Consider the following 23,986-nt stretch of genomic DNA (forward strand, 5'->3'; position numbering starts at 1 on the left):
TGTCGATGGACACGTGTCACGAGCACGCCTGAGGGGGGCTGACTGCGGATCTGGGTGTGAGGAGGGATAGCTAGCAAGCTGCCCTGGAAATACAGGGCTATACAGATCACTGCGGTCCTAACGCCAAAAATTGTCTGTTGCGCATGTACTGGGTTTGATTGTTCATTTGTACTGATGTTTTTCAGGAATAACTGCTGATGCCAACAGTAACATTGATTTTTTTTTTTTTTTTTTTAAGACAAGTGTGAGAGGAGAATCAAGCCTTCGTTTCTTTTGCTATTCACTAAAAAGCATTCTTTCCATGGCAACCCCTGTTTCCATGGTACATGCTGTATTGCCCTTCAGAGAAGCTTTATTAAGAGACACATACACACACATGCTGTCATGTGAATGTGGTCGCATTTTATAGCACTCTAAAGGAAAACTACAGTAGATTGTCTTTTTTTTTTTTTTTTGCAAGTTGTAGTGCTTTTTTCATTATACAATGTGATGAAGGATTATTGCTGCCACTGCTTGGTAGTGTCATGGGAATGTAATAAAACATGGTTCTCTCTACTATTGTTAGAAGGATATTCTTCAAACTGCTGTATTTACCAGTACATTAAGATCATTGTTTTCTAAACTCTTGTGAAAGTTGGCATAGAAAGTAATCAACCCCCTTTTATTACTTTAAAAGTAAATATATAGTAAAGATTTTTACTCTTCGGTTCAGTGTGGGAAATAATAGAGAGATTAGCAAATTCATAGGCTAATCTTCCTTTTAAAAAGAAGAAGCGAACCCACAGAAAATTTGTGGCTTTTTCTCTATAATGATACCTATTAGAAGCTGCTTTGAAAGAATGTTTAAAATTAGCTAAATTTACAAAAGCGAGACATTGTACCCTTATTTTTGACTACAAAGTTGAAGCTGTAAAGCTCTATTAAAAGTTATGTCATTGACTTTACCTTTAGCAGGTTTGTTATAATCACCCTTTTAGACTTTTCTACCAACTGCCATTTTGAGCTGTAATGGTATAAATACATAAAATACAGTCTTCAGATACGCGAAGCCATCATTCAAGTATGTATTGAGGTGACATAAGCAGCAATGTTCAAACCTTCTGATTTTTGGAGAGCTGCTTCTGGTACAGTACTTACCTGGGACTGTAACCTAACAAGGCTATGTGGCTTTTTTTTTTCTTTCTTCTTGAATCTGTTTATTTAGTGTCTGCTTTTCAAATATTCTGTTCCAGACCTTAATTAGAAGATCCGTCGAAAGTGGAGTAAACCTAAAATATACCCATTTTCAAACAAGATTGCTGCCTCATAGAAAAAGCTCTTAATTTCAAAAATGCCATGATAAAATTCTTGCAAGAGTATTAGAGCTAATCCTCCTCTTAGTGGAAGGAAAGAAACCTTGCCTGTCATCTGGGCTTGCAAAGTAGGATCATCCTTTCCAGACACCTTCAGTGGTGTTTCTTTCTTTCCTTTGGTCTCAAAAATCATAATTATTGAAGTAATATTTGAGTTCATATGGAAAAAATTACACCGAAAAGTTTGGAGAGTCCTAAGGATTCACCACATGAAAGAAGAAATGTAGCTAATAGCTGTGACTGCTGGTGTGGCTGGAAAAGTTCAAGTAAGGTGATGAAATGTCAGGAACTTATTTTGAGCACTTACATGTAACCTTCAAAGTTTAGTTTATTAGTCAGTAGACTGAAAGCTTGTATACAAATTAGAGGCTTTTATTATTCTTTCAGATGTGATCGCTTTCCTTTCATTGGGAACAGAGCCCCTTAGCAGGGGCTTCATAAACAGCTCTTTGTAAGGTTTATGGTTTAGTTTCAGATTAACTTTTTTTATTTTATTTTTTTTAATACAATGGAAAGTGTCATTTTAATAAACTATTTATTCCTTTTACCAAACAGCCCTGGATTGATGTTTGTGGAAGTGCTGGGAAAATAAGGAGGGAATAAAATAAGAATTTTACTTTGAAATCACTGAATACACCCATAGCTGCACTCTCTACTGGAAGACTCTGCAGTGGTGTGGCACCCAAATGAGCCATGGAAGTCAGTGATAATGCCCTTAGCCATAAAACCATGCTTAATTCTATTTTTCCTTTTGTGAAGTCTAGGTTTGACTGTCCTGAATGATCAAATGTGAGTAGATCTTACCAACAGTCCTCACTGCTGCTAAGTCAGATGTGTACCAAGCAATGCTATTACCTGGCTCCTCAGAAGGAGGAAAAAATATTATTTGTCAGTGGGACAGTTGCCTGCTGTGTGCCACCCTGGGATGCATTGCCATGTTAGTGCTGGTAATTGCAAGGCAGGAGTAGGGCAGCTCCTGAGGGACTGGGCCAGGAGGCAAAGAACTATCAGCCAGCAGCCCACCTGGGAGGCTGGTGTACGTCATTGTTCTTCAGGATTGTGCTGTAACAGAGCAGCACATTTTAGATAGTTTAGGAAAAGTTCAAAGCATCATTATGGCTGTTCCTCCAGGGCTGCGCAGCTTGGCAAGCCAGGCCTCCTGCCTGAGGATGCAACGCCTTGCACCAGCACTGTTCTACCAAACACTCAGGAGCCATGGTGAAACCATTGCAAGCTCAGTGCTTTCTGTGGCCTCCTCTGTGTATGTGGAAAGGCAAGGAGCCTGAAATGGTCTTATCCTGCCTCTGAAACCCAGGTAACCATTTGGTGATGGGCATACAGGCCCTGTTGTAGGGCCTGTGCCAGGCTGCAGGCCTACGCTTAGGCTAAGGGCCTGGAGGTGCTGACAGGATTCACACAGACACTAGCGCTTGCTTCTGACTAAAATCTGTAGAATTTGTGGAGAAACATCACGGATTCCAGGAGGGAATCTGTCATTGAGCTTAGACCACTGCCTGCTGGTGTTCCAATGTTCTCCTGCCTTAGCTCCCTGGGTTGCTGGGACGGGCAGGTGTGTGGGCAGGGCCTGCCAGCCCTGTGGGCCAGGCCTATGGGGACACCCTGTGGGGCCTGCCCCGGCCCTGTACACCCACCCTGGGGTTCCCTGTTGCTTGCTGTGATGTTTCAAAATTAAGATGTGGAGATAGAAAGATAAAATGAAGGCATGAGGTCTTTTTGATAGCTAAGCAAAACAACACACACATACTTCAAAGTAACATTTTGCCAAGTAAATGCAGTATTCCTCAGGACTGCAAATACATCCCTGTGTAGTGTAATTAAGTAATGTGATAAACACTGTTCAAGCAGTTCGCTGTAAGCACAGAGCTGATGCACAGACAGGTGTCTTGCTTAGCATGGCTGTCAGGAGGACGGGACGAAGCCTTGCTGCGGCATCCTGTCCTCCCATCCCTAAGGAGGTGCCCAGCCCTGCTGTGGCTGCCTGCCTGGCAGGCATTCATCCTGTGGAGGCAGCCCCTTGCACCTCAGTGGTCATCTAGTTTGCAGCAGAAACACACTCAATTCTGCATTGTAATGGTGCCTTAATGATGACCGAAATGTGTTTTGTAGTGGATGTTGATAACTAAATACTTACTCCATATATAGACATTCAAGTAATTGGAAACTGTTATAGCCTGGGTTCAGTTTAGATGGCTAGAGAGTATCTTAGTATCGAAGGTTAAAATCAATAGAGTGTGTTCTGGTTATTTTTCAGATTTCTGTTGTATATTTAACATGGTATATTTGTATCATGGGCTTTCATTCCTGTAAATCTGAGCTCTCTTTCTTGAATAAATGAGGAGATAAGCAATTGAATTTGAAAGGTACTTTATGCAACAGAAAAGCAATTTTGTCCCTGGTTATCAAAGGGCAAGAAGCAAACTAACAATTGAATGCTCAGTGTTTATAACCCTTATGTTGCTGGTTTGCCCTGCACCTTATAGGAGCTCTGTTTTTTGGCTGTGCATGTTCCCTGTGGCCAGGAGCCTCCTGCTGCCCCATGAAGGCGAGCTCCACTTGGCATAGGCTGCTGCTCTGAGTGTTTGCTGGTGGCAGGGGTGCTGGCTGCTCTGGCTGCTGTTCAGACCTTTGTAACCTGTCTGGGAGGGTGTTGGAACCTGGGGAAAGCAAATGTGGCTGGGTTTGGCACAGACACTGTTTACACTGGTAGTGTTTTAGCACCTTTGACTTTGTAGTTTTAGGAGACTTGAAAAAATAGTTTAAAAATTATGACAGAAGCAATTGTTGAGATTGAAGTTGTCTGCCTAGCTGTGTGTCTCTGCAGTGGTGTAACTGAGCTGTGGCCTTGGATAGCATTTGCTCCCAATAGCTGTGATTAACTACTGTTATTAAATATATTTAAGTATAGTTAGTTGAAGTGTTTCTTACCTTAACCTTAGACTTCTATTAAAAACAAAAACAAAACTTAATGCTAGGAGGCTTGGAACTGGGGAAATAATACTTAAAGTAGGAGCTGGATGTGCAGATATTTGTAGAGGCCTGGAATAACAAGAAAGGCTATTTAAGAGGGACCAATCTGAGAGAGAAAATAACATAATTGTCAGCAATATAGCTTTACCCAGACAGTGGTCCAGAGCAAAGTAACATTTTACTTAAGAACCTGAGATTTTTCCATCTGCCCTTTGCATTGGGGTTTCAGTTCCATGTGTTTTGAGAGGCATGTCCTACAAGGATGTCTGAAGCCCAGTGGCTGGCAAAGGCACTGAAGCTGGGACCTGGCTGTGCTCAGCCAAGGGACACTGCAAACGTGAAATTAAAAATTAAAATTTATATTCTTTGTAAACAAAAATCATCATTAGAGCAATTTTTTTTTTATTACTTTATTTTGATTCTGCGAGAGTGCTTCCCAAAGTCATAGAATCATAGAAACACAAGGTTGGAAAGGACCTACAAGATAATCTAGTCCAACTGTCCTCCTATCACCAGTACTACCCACTAAGCTACTAAATCATATCTCGTAGCACCATGTCCAGGCACTTCTTGAACACTGTGGGGGACGGTGACTGCACCACCTCCCTGGGCAGGCTGTTCCAGTGCCTGGCCACTCTTTGAGAGAAAAAGTTTTTCCTGATATCTAATCTAAATCTCTCCAGGTGCAACTTGTGGCCATTTCCTCGAGACCTATCATTAGTTATCTGAGAGAAGAGGCTGACCACCTCCTCATCACAACCTCGCTTCAGAAAGTTGTAGAGTGCAATGAGGTCTCCCCTGAGCCTCCTCTTCTCCAGACTAAACACTCCCAGCTCCCTCAGCCGCTCCTCATAAGAGTTGTGTTCCAGACCCCTCACCGGTTTTGTTGCCCTTCTCTGGACGTTCTTCAGGGCCTCAATGTCTTTCCTGTAGTGAGGGGCCCAAAACTGAACACAGTACTTAAGGTGTGGCCTCACCAGAGCAGGGTACAGGGGGGTGATCACTTCCCTGCTCCTGCTGGCTACACTATTACACTACTACACTATACAGGCCAGGATGCCACTGGCCTTCTTGGCCACCTGGGCACATGGCCGGCTCATGTTCAGCCGACCATTGATCAAAACTCCCAGGCCCCTTTTCTCTTCACAGTCTTCTAGCCACTCTGCCCCAAGCCTGTAGCATTGCATAGGGTTGTTGTGGCCAAAGTGCAGGACCCAGCGCTTAGCCTTGTTAAACCTCATCCCATTCGCCTCAGCCCAGCAGTCCAGCCTATCCAGATCCCTCTGAAGGGCCACCCTACACTCAGGCAGATTGACACTACCTCCCAACTTGGTGTCATCTGCAAACTTACTGAGGATACACTCAATCCCCTCATCTAGGTCATCAATAAAGATACTAAACAAGGCAGGCCTCAGTACTGACCCCTGGGGGACACCACTTGTAATGGGATGCCAGCTGGACTTAACTCCATTAATCACAACCTCCTGGGCACGGCCCTCCAGCCAGTTCTTTACCCAGAGAAGAGTATTCCTGTCCAGGCCATGGGCAGCCAGTTTCCCCAGGAGAATACTGTGGGAGACCGTGTCAAAGGCTTTGCTGCAGTCTAAGTAGACTACATCAACAGCCCTTCTCTCATCTAACGGTCTGGTCACACGATCATAGAAGGAGATGAGGTTGGATAAGCACGACCTGCCTTTTGTGAACCCATGCTGGCTGGGCCTGATCCCTTGGATGCCACGCAAGTGCCATGTGATCTCACCCAAGATGATTTGCTTCATAACTTTCCCTGGAACTGAGGTCAGGCTGACAGGCCTGTAGTTCCCCAGGTCCCCTTATGGCCCTTCTCGTAGATGGGAGTCACATCGGCAGGCTATATTATTCATATCAGTAGTTGTTTCTTGACGGAAAAATTACAAAAATTGAAAGCAAAACAAACAAAAAGCAAAACAACAACAACAAAAAAGAATCTAAGTAGAATGACACTAGATACTTATGTCAACTTTTTTTAATGGGAGTGAAAAACTTTTTCTTATGAACTGTGTGCTCTCAATAACAGGAGGTTTTTCATACCAGATTCCCTTTTATTTAAAGGACAGCTTTCAAAATGTTAGCAACAAGTATTACCCATGTCTCTTTTCTTCAGTGTCAGCAAGAGTGACATGGAAAAGAAAAATTAATAGAAGTCAAAACTGCCTAGCTGTATAAGGTATTAATATCTTGAAATCAGTTGTCTCAGACACGATTCAGATACCTGTTTGAAGGTGAAGAAAAAAGATTTTTATTTCTATAGTGATGATCAGTTAAAGCTGGTAAATCACACTTCTTTGTACAGCCACTTTACATAGTACTCTAGACTCAAGTTTATCTTATTTTGGGCTGTTTTGTTAGTGGATTTTTACCTGTGTGAGGACAGTGTTTAATTTGTTTTCCATCTATCTTTTCTTTGAAGAGGAGTAATAGATGGTTTTATACTTTATTTTCAAATCTTAATCGGTTTTAGAAACTACTGAGAGTAAAGTAAATTTCTAGAAATGAAACTGTGTGTAAGAGCAAATTTGAAATTGAGATCTGCAAAGTCAGTGGAACCTGCATGTGTTGAGATTTAAGTAGATTGTGTATGAGATTTCTGTGACAGGTTTAGTTAGATGGTTTTATGTATTTCATTATGAGATTACAGCTTCTTCCTGATCTCTTTTTTTCTTTTTTGGGTAATGGATGCTAGGAAAATGCAAGCACAATACTATGCGCTAAATATACTGCTAGTTTTTTTTTTTTTTTTTTTTTAATAATTCTTTATCTAGTTATTATATTTTAGAGATTTTGTTAATACGTTAAGATACTGGAACTGGGGTAGTACCAGAGGGCTCTTAGGATTCATCTGCATCAAACTATGGAGCTGCCATGTATGAAAAGGGGTACTAGAGCAGGTCCTACAGAGCTGCAGGTTCATGTTTGGTAAACAATAATTACTAGCATTGCCTCAGCTTACAGCTCTGAACTAGTTAACAGAGCAAATTCCGTCAGTGTTCTGTGGCAAAGGTTTTGGGTGTTTTTCAAAGAAAATGAATGCACTTTGCTTATCCTTTGTCAATGGTAGTTACAAATAGAACTACAATTTCATGTAATAGCTATAAACCATTACTCTAATGGTTTGACAAATACCTGTGAGGATAGACTGCAATATTTCATCTGAGAAAGGGCTGAATATTAAATAAATGTAACCTCCCATTGGGTCCTGCCTTACCCTCCTACTGGTTTTGGAAGATGAATTTAAGAGCTGAAAGCATTTTAGATTAAATGTTAGAGGAGAGGTTCAGTAAGACCTAGACAGCAGATTAGCACTTTGTGCTTGTAATAACAGTCCTTTCCCTCTTCCTATTATCTCTTCACACACATCATTGCAAAGTACTGAATTTAACTTGAGACAGGTGTACAGTTGACTTGTACTGATCATCTAATAGATATTGTTGTGGACAATTAATGACATTTTTCTCCCCCTTTTTTTTTCATACTATTTATGATGTGCAAGACTAAGAGTTGGGGTTTTCCTATTAACTCAATAAACTAAACTTCTGAGTTTAGTCTTTAAGCTCAGTATCTCAGAGGGAAGGTTCTCAAGTCATGATATATTTTGCTTTAAAAGCTAGAAATAATGAGTTGTTTTTAATGTTTAATGTGGGATGGTATTAATGGAAGTAGATCAGGAGGCTTTAAACCATTTAAAGACTCTTTCCCAATCCAGAGGAAACACTTCCTATAAATTCTTCTTCTTACTGAAAAATGTTTGTGGCATTTGTTGATCTCACTTGGAGAGAGTGAGAGAATGCCAGTGTGAAATACTTCTGTGCCATTATGAAAAGAAACGAATTACTGACCATAGTAAGTATATTTTAAATGGTAGCAATACAGTATGGAAATACTTAAAGGCATATGCAGAAAGACTTTAAAATAATTCCTGATCATTTTAGTAACAGCAATAGCAAAGCAACAATTGGAATAACAAGCCCTTTAATTATAAGGTGGGAAAGAGAAAAACATTAGAAGCTGTGTGTAATGTCCCTTTTCATTCTATATTTTTATTTTCTGTCAGGAGAAAGCTATTTTGAAAGGATTATTCAGGTTGTAATTATTAGAGCGGACAGCCAATGAAAAGGCAATTTGTCTTTCTAGAAAAATGATGGTTATCAATTATGCCATAGAGAACATCTTAAAATATTTTAAAGTTGTTCAGGTGCTTTTCTGCAATCAAAGTTCAATAAGTAATGAAATGAACCGATAAACCAAACTGATAATCAAATCTCTATCACTGAAACTAAATTGCTACTGTCAAAGTACTTGTTCGCCTGCTAAAACCTCTGTTTTTCATTCTTCCAAGACATTACAGCACCTGGCTTGTGCCCGTGACGTCTTTTACAAGTCAGTTGACTTCTAAAATGCTTTGATAGATAAAAAAAGGACCTAATGAGCAGATAACATACAAATTGTCCTCTGTCTCTGGGTGAAGGATGTGTAACTATAGAGAAGGATGAAGATGTTTTCGCTGCTGAACTATCCTGGATCAAGCAGGTAGCCAGCTTGTTCTGCAGATGGATCAGCAGGCAGAGCAGCATGGTTCTGGTGCCCAGGTGTTTCAGTGTGTTTTTGTTCTTGAGTTGAGCCAGAAACCAATCTTTTGTAAGAAGGGAAAGCAATAATGAGTCACTCACAGATGTCTCAAACACAATTAGAAGCTAAATGTCTTCCTATGGTAGCAATAATAATATAGCATTAAGGGGTGAAGGCCATCAACCAAGTCAAATGTGATTTAAAAAAAAAACAAAAAACAGAAAACAAAAAAACACACGCTTTTTGGGTCTAAGTATTATTTATTACTTTGCAGTTGCACCAATGATGAGCTAAATGCTTTCCTGCAGCCATACTATTCAGACCTCAGCAAGGAGTGCCTAATTTGACAGGTGGTAGCTGTTGAGGAAGGAGTGCAGAATGCAGGTAAGGTTGTACTGGTGAAGTGATGAATATTACTTACATCCAAATACCGTGACAGTCTGTTTTCATATAGCCTGACCTTGTCCATTCAGTGTTTTGCTTTCTCTGCTCTTCTGAGCCACTTCATTTACTTCATTTCAATCCCGTTTTCACTAGTGAGGTAGCCCGCCCCATAGAGCTTTTGTGTGGGTGCCTCCTTCCAGTTAGCTGTGAATAAGTCAGTGGGACTCTAGCAGGGCTGCCGATGGAGCCTCTACAGGTGTTGGAGAGGAGTACTGCCTCCTTCTGTGGCAGCCTCTGCACTGCTGAGGAGGATGCAAGCCTTGGGGAGGGAAGCAGCCATTGGAAAACAGCAACCTTGTCTCTCAGGTGTGTCTGAGTTCAGTTGACACCACAGTGTCTTCTTGCAGTGAGGTGTTCTTGTAGCAGGGAGCACAGGCAGGAAAATCGGGGGCTGAAGTGGGAGTGTGGCTGGTGTTCAGTGTACTTCTGAAAAAGGCTGCAAGAGGAAAAAAGACACCGCAGTGTAAGAAGTAGGAGTGTCCTATCAGAGCACCTGCAATGCTATTTAACAAACAGTGTGAAGTGATGGAAGAGCGGCAAAACTTAAAGTGCTTCCCCACTGGCTTTAAGGCCTGAAATACAAGATGAGGGAATTGTTTGGCATGAAATGATGACCTCGAAGAAATGGGCCTGGTTGCTGGGCTGTATTGGCTTTATAGGAAAGCTGAAGAGGACATACAGTCAGGGGAGTGGCGTTGTATGTAGAGTATTTTATCAAGTATAGCAGCATAAAAATGCTATGCTAAAAGAGAAGGACTGTGGAACCATGTTGGGCAGAAATCCTGTGCTCTAATAAAATTGTAGTGCTAAGATTGTGTTACCAGCCCCCTGCCCAGAGCTGTAATAGTGCTCAGGAAATGTGAAATGAGAGTAGAGAAGCTGCAAATTCAGGACAGGCAGCAACAGTGGGAGGCTACAACCGAGGCCCATAGAGGCTGGACCAGTGCCTCCTTGGGATGGGAGGCAGAGAGGATGCATCTGGACGTGCAAAGTGGCTGCTTCCCAGAGCACCCGGTGCTAGGACTCCGAGATGGAAAGGTGCAGTCCTGGATGTGGTCTGGAGTGGTGTGCAGCGGCCAATTCTGAGAGCTGCTTGGTAATCAGCAACCATCGTAGGATTAGGTGGAACTTCATAGCTGAAGAGAGCACAATAAATATGTGCAGCATGTGGTCGTGCAGTTTCAGGTATAGTGTCCGCAGAACATTCAGGCAATTGGTCAAATAAAAACCCCAAAACCTTAAGGAATTGTCCAGGAAGCCTATCAGCTTGTTGTAATAAAGTTTTTAGAAGCCCCCAGATATGATGCATGCTAACAAGGTAAAACTACATCATCCCTAGGAGCCTCCCTCAATAAGAAGGCCAGGGGAGGGCATGGTAGCAAAATGGCTGGCAGCTGGAAGAGGGAAAGCCTGCCTGAATAAATAGAAGAGGAAAGTCCTGAGAACATTGCAGGTCAAACACAAACAGGAAATTAAAAATCCACATAAGGAATTAGAAAAGTGCCTTACCAAAGGATGCTCAAGTTTTTAGGAAAATTTCTGAAGCATATCAAACCCAGAAAATCCATGGGACCACTTCATGACATCAGCATAACTGGGGACATTCAGGGAAAAGGCTGGGGCAGAGATGCTCAGTGAATTCCCTGTGCTGAAGACGGATGTTGCAGTCCTTGCCTCATGTAGCAGAACCTCTATGTACTGAGGAGGTCTTCAGAGGAATTAAATTACAAACACCCCAATGCCATTATCACCATTTCCGTGTGAGGTTTTTGAAGTTCAAGATCGGGACAGAATTTCTGGACCCTCTGTGGGGGAGACATCATCTGCTGAAACATAAGGCAGGAATGAGACCTACCCTGTTAGGTCTCTTTTTTCATCCTATGTGCATATGCTAATCAGCTAACAAATGGCGAAACTAAATAAAATTTGTACTACTGTACCTGCAAACTTGAGAGGTACACTTTGTGCTGTTTTTTCCTAGAATGATTTCTCAAGCACAAGTATGTCTTAAAAAAAGCTCTGCTGTAGTTAATTTTGTGTTCTTTTCAAAAATCAAACTGTTGCAAATGAAAGTAGCTATTTGTGTTGTTTCATTGGGATTACAGGGCACAGGGCGCATAAACTTAATTGCAGAAATATTGCTATGAAAATAGCATTTATTTTTTGGTCAATATTTAGTTTGTAACCAAAAGAGTATTTTTCATTAACTTTTTTTTTTTTTTTTTAAAGTAAATTTCTACCCCTTTCTCCCTTAGGCAGTGATGCAGTTTTGTTTTTTAACATTGTGTGTGGGTCCCAAAACCATATGATGGTAAAGCAAAATTTATATTCGCTAGTTATATGTTCAACGTGGAATGCTTTGTATTTTTTTTATTTGCTTTTAATGTGAGTATCTGTAAAAACCCTCAGGCAAATCACCAATAGTAAGTCTGTAATCTTTGCTGGCTGTTGGAGTAAGTCCTTTTCTCTGATAAAATAAATGAGTAGATCTTTCTTTCAGAATCTGAGTCTGGCTGACTCAACTGATTCTGAAATGTTGAGGATACCTCTGGAGCCAGTTCTTCTATGCCTATGGTCATGTATAACTTTTCTTCTTCCATGAGGTCTTCCTACCATGAGGTAGAAGTCAAGAATTTGACTCCCCTAAAATGAAGTTGAGGTTTGATTTAAACCAGTGTCCTCTGTAACGTTTACAATGAGTTTAGCATTTCCTCAAAAGTATAATTGTGTTTTTGTTAAAAGCATGTGTAAAAGGGCACAATACATGAAAAATCAGGCTAGATAAGTTCTGAATGCTTTTAGGACCTTTATTTATTATTTCTGGTATTCCAGGTAATTTATGGGAAACGTAACTAAAATAGTTTTTTGATCACGGTCAGCAAGATACCGATAAAAGTATATGCAACACGGGACTGCTTGGGTGATGTCTAGGAGAGTTGCATTGCCATTAGACCTGTTATCTTCAAGGTTCTTTGGAACCTTTTCACTTTGGAAAAACAGAGTAAATAGAGACTATTGAGAGTTAATTGATTATATTTCTGGGTTTCTGATAGCTTTACAGTCTCTAATTGTCTTTGACTATTTTTTGTGCTTTTCTATAGTGTGAAGAATGCAAAACGAAAGTTCGATCAATTTTTGTTGCTCCATAAAAATATTTCTCTCATATGAATAGCATAAGCAGGCCTGGCTCCTTTGTGCAGGAAACCTTGTGAGATCGTTAGGAAAATTTAATTACTCCCTGAATGAGAAACTGTCTGACCCTGCTCAGCTGAGGGAAGCACACACGCATCTTGTGTACCATTACAATTGGTTTTTAATTGCTGAGTTTGTTAAATTAGAAATCTGTTTGGGCTGAAGATAAAGTACTGTATTTACTTAGTACCCATACGCATTATATTGGGATTGTTGTTTACTTGCTAGGCTTCATATCTCTTTTAGAGATATAGGATACTTCACATCCTTTCCCCCCATTTCTTTCTTTTTCTTTCTCCCTTTTCCTATTTTGTTAGATGGTCTGTTCACGGAGTCGATTCAGGTGGAGGTAAGGGGAGGGTGTGGGTGGCCTCTTGTGCTTATTAGCTGTGCCACTGAGTTTGGAGATAGGCACAAGCACGAACCTTGGCAACTGAAACTTAGCCAGTTCATAACTTTTTGTCCACAGACCACTGGCAAGGTTTCTTGTTGTCACTGTTGAGCTGCTGGCTTCTGTCCCTGGTGGAGGATGTGTTCTGGTGCTCAACTGCACCTTTCTGAGCACTGTTATCATCGGTTGGGACTTCTCACACAATTCTTGTGTGATAAATCCTTTTGTTTTTTTCATCAATCTAAATTGCATGATCCTTTGATTTCACTTTTTTTCCTTGGTTCATACTGTCATTGCCACTTACTGGGAGGCAAAACAAGGTGTCTGTTTAATATAATTCATCACTTAAAAGATTTTATGAGAAACAAAGAACGTATTGTTCATTTCTTGGGTTAATTGTATGGCCCTAACAACTATAAGTCCCTTTCCAGAAATGATTATTATGTTTTAAATCCTGTAGTTCAAGCTCTTTATTTATTTATTATTATTTTTTGTTTTCTAATTCCTGTCTTTCAATGAGGAATATGTAAAAGAAATGTATGAATGTACATTATTTAGGCAGCTTCATTATTAGTGCATTTGAGAATTCTCACAAAGCTTTCTCCTGTATCTGTTGGCAGACTCACTGTACTTGCCCATCAGGTAGAAAAACTTCTCCCAGCCCCTGAAAGGAGATCAAAATAGAGCAATCCGAACTCAGCTCTGCTCTGCTGTGATTGCAGGGAAGCAGTTGCTCACCCAGGCATGAGGGTGCTTGAGCTCTCCCTCCCAGGAGGGGCACAAGAACATACAAGAAACACTCTGACCTACACATCAGCTTGGTAATTTCTGCCATTTCTACTTCCCAAATGCAAAGCTGCCCTTCAAGAAGCCATTTATCACTTTCTTTTGAACAATGATCCCATGTCATTGTAGTTGTGGATAGTGCCTGGTCCCTGCTCAGTCTTTGAAAAGAGCTACTTTAAAAACTATACCTGTTTGTTGCATTCATCTTTCACTAAAGCAGTGACCTTGTTTATATGCCCATCTTCTAGTTTATTTTCAAAATCTTTGATCTTCTTTGGTGTAGTTTTTGGAGGAATGTCAGCCTGCAGTCTCACATCATGTAAGATGTATCAATTGATGAAGATACAGAGCAAGACTACTTGCATTTTTTACACATGTGGTTAATTTATTATCCTGAAAAGTCTACTGCTGAGCAACAGTAAGTGTAACCAGTATTTGCCCTTATGTTTCTGTGTGACTTGTCCACGTATCCCTTCTTTATCCCAAATTATGCTTGAGATTAATCTTAATCTTTAGTAGGATGCTGGGTTTGGGGCAGCCTTCACTGGGTCTGTTTCCACGTGGTGAGATTAAAAAATAGTGCCAACTTTCCCAGCCCAGCTTTAGAGAGGAGATGGGGAAGCAGTTAAAACTCTGCCTCCCTCTTTCCACACCTTCCTATAAACCAGCAGGGGGTTTGCTCTTTTCATGGAAGTGGACAAGCAGACAAAACTTTAAACATTGGAAGCAACATTCAAGCAAACAGTTGTTCGTAATTCAGAAAAGAAATAGAAAGGGGAAGAGGTTATGAGATAACATCTATGCATGTATCTTCTCCTTCTGGTCTCTTGGTCATTGGCCCTTCAGTCTTTCACTGAGTCTTAATTTGCAAATAAGCAGAGGAGAAAAGAGTTCACTTAGCTGTGGCTGATGGAACTTGGTGTATATTATACATATACTGTGTGTACAAAGAACGGAAATGTCGTCATACTTCTCTGTTTGGGTACTGTTATACCACTCAAAGTGTGCTTGATTGTGGTTAACTTCCTGTGTTATAAGAAGATGAGAAATTAGGGTTTTAGGATTTATGCAAACTTTCTGTTGTTGCACAAGACAAAAATCATACAAACGGGTGGAAGAGTTGTGCTACTTTGACTATTTCCCTCCCCACACACCTTTTTCAGGACAAAGGATATGTTAGTTACCAATCTGTGATCCCAGGACAGAAGGCAGAGCATGACCCCTTCCATTGTGGATGATTGATGTAAATGGCTTACAGCCACTTCACATGCCCAGTAAGAACCAAAATATTTAAACATTCATAAATGTTTTTTGGTAGCCAACTAATTTTAATGAGGTGGGATGAAACTCTGTTGTCATTACCAGTAATAATTGCCTGCCGTTAGTTGAATGGAATGGATATCAAGAGAGCATAAAAAGATGAAATAACATAAAGGTCTTGTTGCTTAGGAGAAGTTTATTAATATCCATTTATTAATGGAATAAAATAGCCTTTTGTCTCTCTTTAGGTTAGTTAATAGTCCCATGTATATGAGAATCCAAACCTTTTTCATTGTAGTTTATTTCATCCCTTCTATTAGTCTTGTGAACTTTGCCACACAGATGCAGGGTGTAGAGCTGTAATGACTCCTGTAGTTTTAGCTATTTATTAGCACTGATGCTGTTTAGATGAGGCACTCTTCCTTCTCAGTGTTACAGGGCTAGACATTGCTGACTCTATGGGAACTATTTTCTGTCAGTTAAATGCCTTTTGTGCATTATTATTCACTTATTTGGATACATTTTGTCAGAAAGAAAAATTCCATCTTTCCAGATGCAGTATCCTACTCCTGCCCTTTGAATACTGTTCTAAAACCACATTTAGACCTACACTTAGGTGGTTGTATTAAAATTAGTTTTTGTCATTAAGGCTAGTTCCAAAGCAAAGAGTAGTTTTCCTGCAGATGATCTTGCTGTTGAAACTCTTCACATTGCATCATTGACTTATTTGGGGTATAGGCACTAAGGCTCAAACTGGTATTTTAACAGCTCACATTGCACTATTGATTCTAGCAATTCAATGAAGTTGCATAATTCAGTTTTTTTCCTAACCACTTCCATTATAACATCCACATTCACAAACAAGACTTCATGGTGGAACAGATCCTTTTTCTTAAGTCTCTCCCTATTCAAAAGTCTGAATCAAAACCATCTTGTCTTATTGACTAAGAGATAAATTTGATGTTGCCCAGTCCACCTCCTTATACAGACGCATTTTGACACAGTGTATTTGAGTGCTAATAATGACATTAGAAGATGTTGGAAAGAGATCTAATTCAGCATGCATAAGTGACTTTGCTGTCATCTCCTATTTTCTGCACAATTGACAGCAGATACTTGGGGCTGAATTTTTCCTTCAGGTCAAATTTCCAAGGCATGAGGCTGTCTGTTAGAAACAGATAAGACCAAAACCAATACTGAAGTACTTGTTGGAAGTGTTAGCAGTGCTGAGAATTTAAAAAGGATGCTTCAGTTTTCTGTTCAGGACATGACACAACAACATATATTTTACTAGCAGTGAAATCCAACCAGCAACCCCATGTCAGGTTTCAAAATTTCTTACTGGGAAAATTTCATAGGAGAAGTCTTATCTGGGGAGAATAAAAGTTGTTTATAGCTATTGCAGCTGTTATGTCACACTCTCTAGCCAATATACTCTGAGATTCTTTAAAGAAATCAAAGTAGGTGTAGTACCCTCATGTGTCTGTGTCACCTGTCATTGTATACATGTCTATCGCAATGTCCATCATCTTCACCCAGGCTGAGGCATCGTGATCTATCTAATCATCTTTCAGACAGAATTTGTTTCATAGCTTTTGCCTTTCCTCTTACACCTTCTAGCAGGGCAGGGCAAACTGGAACTACACAGAAGTATTCAAGTGTCAGTATTGTATTTTTATAAAGACACATTATATGAAATTCTCTTTTCTCATCTCTGGTCCTTTCCTAATAACTTCCATCATTGCATTTTCCTTGTGAAATTTTGGAATATACCTGGGAGATTTTGACGGTGTTATTCAGCATAATCCCAAAATCCTGAATGGTGATGGTTGGCTCAGGCCCAACTATTTTCTATGGAAAGTTAATTCCCTGCTCCCACCCCCTACTGCCCCATGAGTATCGCTTCACATTTTTCTTCTTTTGAATTTAATCTGCTGTTGCATCTAGCACCCAGTCACTTCGTATCATAAATTTCTTTGAGTGTTTCACTGTTGCTAAGTTACTTGGAGCTGTAAGGAAAGGAGCATTTCCAGCAAGCATATTCACTTCCATATTAACTTTTTCCAGGCTATTTATGAAAGTTCTGTGTTTCACAGAATTGAGCACACATCTTTAAAATCCCACTGGAGATCTACTTGTAAATTGTTGTGCTTCATCCCTGAAACAAAAGTAGCAACATAGGCTTATTCACCTCTGTTATGTGCATTCTAAAAAGCCGGCTTGGAAATCAAGTTGTGTTTTTTTTTTTTTTTTTTTTTTTTTTTTTTTTCCAAATTAGCAGAATTTGGGGAAAATGTGTATTTAAATTGCATTGGGGTATCGGGTGTAAATTACATCCTGCAAGGCAAGGACAGGACCCTGCAGAAAGACCATTGGAGGGTAAATTCCTTCTACTGGAAGACGTGGTAGGTGCAGGATTTGTTCTCTGGTAATATGGCAGAAAGTCTCCTAGCTGAAGGAAGTGGTTTAATTGGGAATCAGAGATTGATTTCACAACCTGATCTTCTGACAACAGTAAAGAGTGACCAGTCATGCACTGGGCCAGATGCTGTTGGCATGAGTTTGGTCTCTATTACCAGGAATTCATTGTGTGAAGTTAGATCTTTTTTCTCTGGAAAAATATGCTAATTTGAATTTCCTTATCCTAATTAACTGCCAAAATTAATTGCTTAAAATCAACTTCATTTTTTTTTACTGGAAACTGTACTGAAAATACTCCAAAAAGAATTTTAAAAAGTTGAGGTGAAGAGTGGTAGTTTGGCTATGTGTTTGCAAACACGACCCCAATAAAGGGGAAGGGTGTTCTTGGTTGAGTAGTAAATGTGCTGGGGAGACAAATGCATTTTTTTCTGTCTTTTGTCACAGTAGGGAAAGACCGTGAATGTTCAAGAACTATGGTCTGACACGGCAAACAGTTTTGTTTCTCGTTTGTTCTTTCCCTGCTTAGGGAGGTGGGGTGGGGAGAATTTGAAAAATACTGCAATGTTTTGAGATTTTAATAAACAGTCCAGGAAATTGAAAGTTTTCATTATGACAGTTTCAAGATGAAATGTTTTAACTCCCATATCAAAACTAATTTTTCAACTTGAAGCATCTTTTTAAGAGGCAAAAAGCAATCTCTTGTGGAGATAGCCGGTCTTTATCCTGGGTGATGTCCGTCTGGCAGTAGCTGAGCTACTTTCCCTGCACCGATAATCCAAAGATACATGTGCTCCATGCAGAAATACAAGACTTCTGGTTTTGGATTGTGATCATTTTTTTTTTTCATAATCACCTAACAGGAGTAAGGTGAAGACAGGAAAATTATACAGGGTTAAAAGGTATCAGAATTAACCGTTCTGGAGATCGCTACCACATAGGGCACATCCCTCTAATCGAGAGGGATGAGAGGACTTGGGCCTTACTCTGTGCTCATCAGCAGATCTCAGACAGTCCCAATTTAGAGCAAATCTGCCTTCTGATGGTTCTCAGTTGTGAGATGTGAAGCTAACTTAGGCATAATATACCTATCAATTTTTATCCATCTCTAAATAAAGGTCCTTTAAACTCTTTTTTGTAATTAACTGTGAAAGGTTGAGACTGTGGGTTGCAGTGTATGTAGAACTGGATACACAAGAGCAATACAGCATGTGAACATCTATTAAAATAGAAAATTTACCCACAGAAAATACGTTTTACAGCTAGAGGGTAAATATTTGTTATGGGAGCATTGAAGTGATTTTTACTAGGCCAGTATTTTGAGCTGGTAAACGATTATCACCCATTCAAATGGCACCAATAGATCAAAGATTGAAATAGCTAATGCCATGCTAGGATATCATTTTACAGCCCTATAAATTTCAAATATATTATTAGGGCAGAAAGCATAAGCATACTGAATATTTTTCATTCTATGGTAAGGAACAGAAATAGTTGGAAAATAGTTTTCTCATAAACATGGAAAATGTGACCAGGCTACTCCCAGAATAGTTAAAATGAAGTGCACAGGGTATGGCGAAGATGAGGTAATAAATTGTGGGAATGTGTTTTTAGTATATTTTTGTATGTAATAAAATTTCATTTCTTTTGCGAGCATGTATTTACAGGTTTGTTTTTTTTTTTTTGCTACTGTTACCTTGCTTGTAATAAATTTTGCACCATACCATGCAAAGTAAGCAATACAAAACCCAATGATCGGACTTGCAGTAAAAGTGAAGTAATAATAACTTCCTACAGCTGCAGCGAGCAGTGGGCTACCCCCGTCTGCGTCTGGGCTCTAGTGAAGCCCCAAAAAGATCCAGGCAGAGCAGACATGAGAATGAACTGGTTCCAAAACCTGCTACTCAGGATGCTGAAGAGCAACTTCCTCAGCTTGGTTCAAAGTGGCTCGTGCTGTGCCTGGAACCTGACTTGCCTTCGATTTGATGTCCCGTGCTGCCTCCTCCGTCCCTCACCTGTGCCCGGGGACTGGCTGTGTTGCTCAGGGTGCCACATTGCTGCTCTGGAGTTGGCACAGCCTCTCTGCTCCTTCCTGGGCTGCCTCCTACTGACAAAAAAACCGGTACATAACAGTGATGAACAGGGACAGCTCTCCACAGCGGTGTGTTGCCTGCCATGGTGTTTAGTCAAGATTAGTCTTCTGGCTACATGCTTGTCCCTTGGCCTACCACTGAGTTTTTGGGGAGTCCCCCAGTTGTGAAAAGCAAGGTGTTCTGTGTGTGGGCTCTGTACCTTAGAGTGCAATTACCTGTGTGGAAAACACAGCTGGGATGAAGATTTGGACCTACAGAGGTGTCACCTCTCAAGACTGAACCCCCCCCTCATGCTGGAAGGCCAAGTAGTGTGGATGCTGCTGGTAGCAGTTGCCTTGGTGAGGACTGGGGACAAAAATGAAACACTTTTTTTCCTTCCTATTAAAGCCCTTAAAGCAGTCACTGCCTTTTTTGAAGGATGCCTTCTGTATTGCTTAAAATTTAAGTTAGTGAAGGAGCCTGAGCAGTGTTGCCTGTGCTGGCGGTGTTGTGTTCGTGGGCTTGGTAACTGGTGGGTCATTTTCTAGTCATGCAGAAATGGCTGTATCCACTTGTCCTCCTCCTCCTCTGCTTTCTCTTCAGTTAAACCAATGAAGTTTCTTAATGTATGTGGAAAAATGAATCCTGATGAGTTAAATGGATTTAATTTTATTTATGATTACATTCACTGCACAATCAATCCTGTGTTTGTTAAGGTGCTTTTTGCAATTTCTTACCTATTCTCAAGGAATTGGTAACACTTACCTCTTCCAAAGTGAGGTGTTGAAAGACAGGCTTTTCTTGCTAAAATGTGTCTGGTTTAATCCCAGTGGTCTTTATAGAGCTCCCTGATCCTCATGCACCAGGTCACAGCTAGGTTGCAGCATCTAGGGAAAAGAAGGCTGCAAGAAGAAAGAGGTGAGCTGAACTGGCTCTGTAGGATGTCTGCTCCCTGAAATGTCCTACGGTCAGTCTGCTCCAGACCCAAGCTAGCCAGACAAAACCAGTGCACGCGTTGCCCCACGTACCCCCCTCACCTGGTGTGAGCTGAAATTTCACTGCCCCAGGAGGGGACCTGCCAAACGTTGTGGGCCCCAAAGCTCCTGGCACTGGGTGGGGGCCAGCAGCTGGGTTAGGCCGGGAAGTTAAAGCTCGCTTTCAGGAGGAGAAAGCGGCCATGGATGCACTCTTTCTTCTTTGTCTTCTTTTTCCTTCTTGTGTGCTCCTTGCTCCCATGTGGGGAATTGTTGGGTGCCTGTGGTGAGTGGGAGTGAAGGGTTTGCTGTGGGGACAGCTCTTGTGGAGGGTGTGTTGGGAAGCTGTGACAAAGCTGCATTGTTCAGACTTTCCTGTGTAACCTTTGAGAGTTTCCACGGGGACTTACTGCTGGTCTTTGTACTTCAATAACTACACGTCTGTTCTGTGGATGCCCTAAACTTTGTCTATAATAAGACAATTAATTCTTTTGATATTTTGTGTTTTACAAGACTATTATAACTTTGCTTTTCTCATGAGTCATGAGAATAGCAATTGGTAACCCACTAATATTGCTGCCCACAAGGGTTTGTAATTTTAGAAGTAATCACTTTGTGGCTGATGTAAATTTTGTAATGAGAAATACTAGATTTATGACTGCAGGATTTCTCACAGACTGTTTTATTGCTTAGAGGAATTGCTTTCTCTGTTGGGAAAATCCATCATTAGATGTCTGCCTGAAATGTTTTGTGGAACGTTTATGCTTGGAGAATGCTAATGCAATCATTGAAACAATAATGATGATTTGAGATAGTATAATTGTTCCCCTTTACTTCACTCCAGACACTGAATGAGCTGCCAGTCAAGTTTGATGCAGGTTCATAAGGGGACTTTATGGCCAGAACGTGAACAATTGCTATGTCTGGTCTTTGGGTTCTTGGTCCACCTCATAGGTTCATTCCTCGTTCCTGAAATAGGCACCTGGTTTCTGCACGTAGAGGCTGAGAAGAGTTGCTTGAAAGAGTGCAAGATATAATGCTTCTGCCACTGTGATAATAACTGATTTTGAAGACAAACTTTACTGCTGTGTTTTTATGTGGAACTTATAGAAAAAATGTTTTAAGCACACCTGTGGGGCTGACTGCCTTAAGCAAGATGTAGGAGGGAGAAGATCCTAATGAGGGTTAGGCCTTGGAAAGATGTGAATTTCTCAGACCTCCTGGGGTTGAAATGTTTCTGGGCACATCTGCTGTATGTGGAAATTCTGGGGTCTACTTACATTTTGTGATGAAAATTTTGGCATCTTGGGTTAGTTGATGTGTGTTTTGAGGCTTAGAGTTATGGCTTGAAATAAGAAATATGGGTACCTAATGCCTACATCCATTGTGTATGTTTGTGGCTTACTATGGCACATGCTTTCCAGTGATTTTGGACAAGTTTCTGTTGCATGATGATGCTGGGTTGTGGGCATTACTTGGAGACACTGGAGATCCTCACACTGGCTCCAAGCAAGAGGTAAGTCAGCATGGCAGAACAGTACTTGGTTTACTCAACCCTTCCCATTAATCCCATGTAGTGATGTACTAGTATGTTGGCCTGAGAGGTTTTTTCTTCTGTTTTTTTATTTTTATTTTTATTTTTTCACTGAGAGCCCAGTATGTATATGCTTTTGCGTTTAAGTGAAGATAACTTAGGATTTATATTTTAATTTAATATAAATCTGTCAGCTCAGTGCCAATAGCGTATCTCAGCAGAGAAAATTGCTGCAGTCAGCAAGGTCTTTCCTTCATGGTTCTATGTCTATAAAAAGAAACATAATGAGAGTGCGATCTTAGAAACATCATGCTTTGAAGCATCAACATATAACCTCTGGTGCTGGAATTTCTCTAAAATGTTTTTCCTACATGTACTGCAGTAGTGCTCCTCTAATCATCTACCTAGTCCTTTTGCGTGCTGCCATATCTAGTTTTGGCCCAATACCTGCTCTGAAATATAGGACTGAAGCCCTTGTGTCACTTCTCTGCTTCCATCAAGTTGCATTGTTGTGTAGATTAACATTTCTTTTTATTTCCTACCTCCTGTGTGCAACAGGTGTATGTGGAAACGTGTTACTGGAGAATCACCTGTGTGATGTATTGGAGTTTTAAATCTTTGTCTGATTTGGCATATTTTTGCTTTTTAATGTAATTCATTTCTGTGCTGCTGACCCTATTCTTTATTGAAACAGCACATTTCTGCATGATTCAAGTTCGTTTCTGGAAACCAGTTTCAATAACTTTCATTTATTTAAACTATTAAAATAGTTTAAACTATGGAGAACAGTACTACTCTCGCTTCCTATTCAAATTGCTGCTCTAGCCATTGAAATAAGCTTGAAATAAAGTATCTTGAGTTCTGCTTGACCTGATTCAATGTAACTGTTAAAAAGTAGAATTATGGAAAAGATAAAGTCAGATGCATTCCCTATTTGGCTCAAGCTATTGAAATGGGAATGGTATGAGTTTGCACAGCTATTAATATGTTATTAATCCTGGATATATTATATATTGCTTTTAAGTCTTATCTGAAGGACTGGATATTCTTTTGTAACGTGTTCTTTTCCTTTTTCTATCCTCTGACATTTTGTAGATGAGCTATTGCTCAATATGTAAAGTCTAAATGGCTGCTCTTATTCGATCAAGTACCATGTTATTGAATGTGTTACAAAGAGGCTATATCCTCTGCGCATTAAGTTTTGAGTCTGGTACTTATTACAGAATCCAGACTTTTCAGATGCTAAATATGTACTATATTTTGCAAGCTAAAAATTGCAGACTCCTGACAGTTTTGGGCTGCTGAGACTGTAAATGACTCTTATGTCCGTCCTTCTCTCTCTCCTGTCCATATGGTTTCCAATATTGGGCCCCATTTCTTTGCAATGCTAAATATCGCCATGGCTCCACATGGCTAGAAAGCAGTAATGCCATTACATTCCTGGTTTTCTGAGCTGGGGCTCTTTTTATTTTGACTGTTGTGGAATATCCTTGCAGAAAAAAAAGTAGTTCTTAATGTGGTGATGGCTTATTTTGTCTCTTATTTGCTGTAGAAGCCTTCCCTTATTTTTAATTTGCTAAGATGTGCTTGACCTTCATCACCTTCCTTTCTTTGTAGGTAGGTTTTCAGGTACACGAAGGGCAGTTCCTAAATCATCTACGTGAGCGATAATTTCTGTGACAGATATACTGTGTTCATCAGTGAGATTGAATGCTTTCAATTTAGAGAAAGAAAAAATAAAAATGCTCCTACTAGTAACAATGTCAAATCTCATTTAATCTAAATGGTACATTAAAAAACTTGTATGTCTCCTAGAGTTCTTGTCTACAAATGAAAATACAGAGGCTCCCTTTGATGTTGTGCAGATGCTCTCTCCCAGAGGCAAGGATTGAAAAGGCTCACTTGTTTCACAAGGGCTGTGGAGGCGGGAAGGCCACTGGTGAGCTTCAGCCTTATGCTTCCTCTTGGCA

General features: G+C 40.3%; 1 long non-coding RNA gene across 1 annotated transcript in view; it reads left to right on the forward strand.

The window, feature by feature from the left end:
- Positions 1 to 23,986, forward strand: part of LOC121074114 — an 84,376-nt gene that overhangs the window by 42,616 nt on the left and 17,774 nt on the right. The gene's annotated exons all lie outside the window — the stretch shown is intronic.

Source organism: Cygnus olor, chromosome 8 (genome assembly GCF_009769625.2).
Source record: "Cygnus olor isolate bCygOlo1 chromosome 8, bCygOlo1.pri.v2, whole genome shotgun sequence".
NCBI classification, from domain to species: domain Eukaryota; kingdom Metazoa; phylum Chordata; class Aves; order Anseriformes; family Anatidae; genus Cygnus; species Cygnus olor.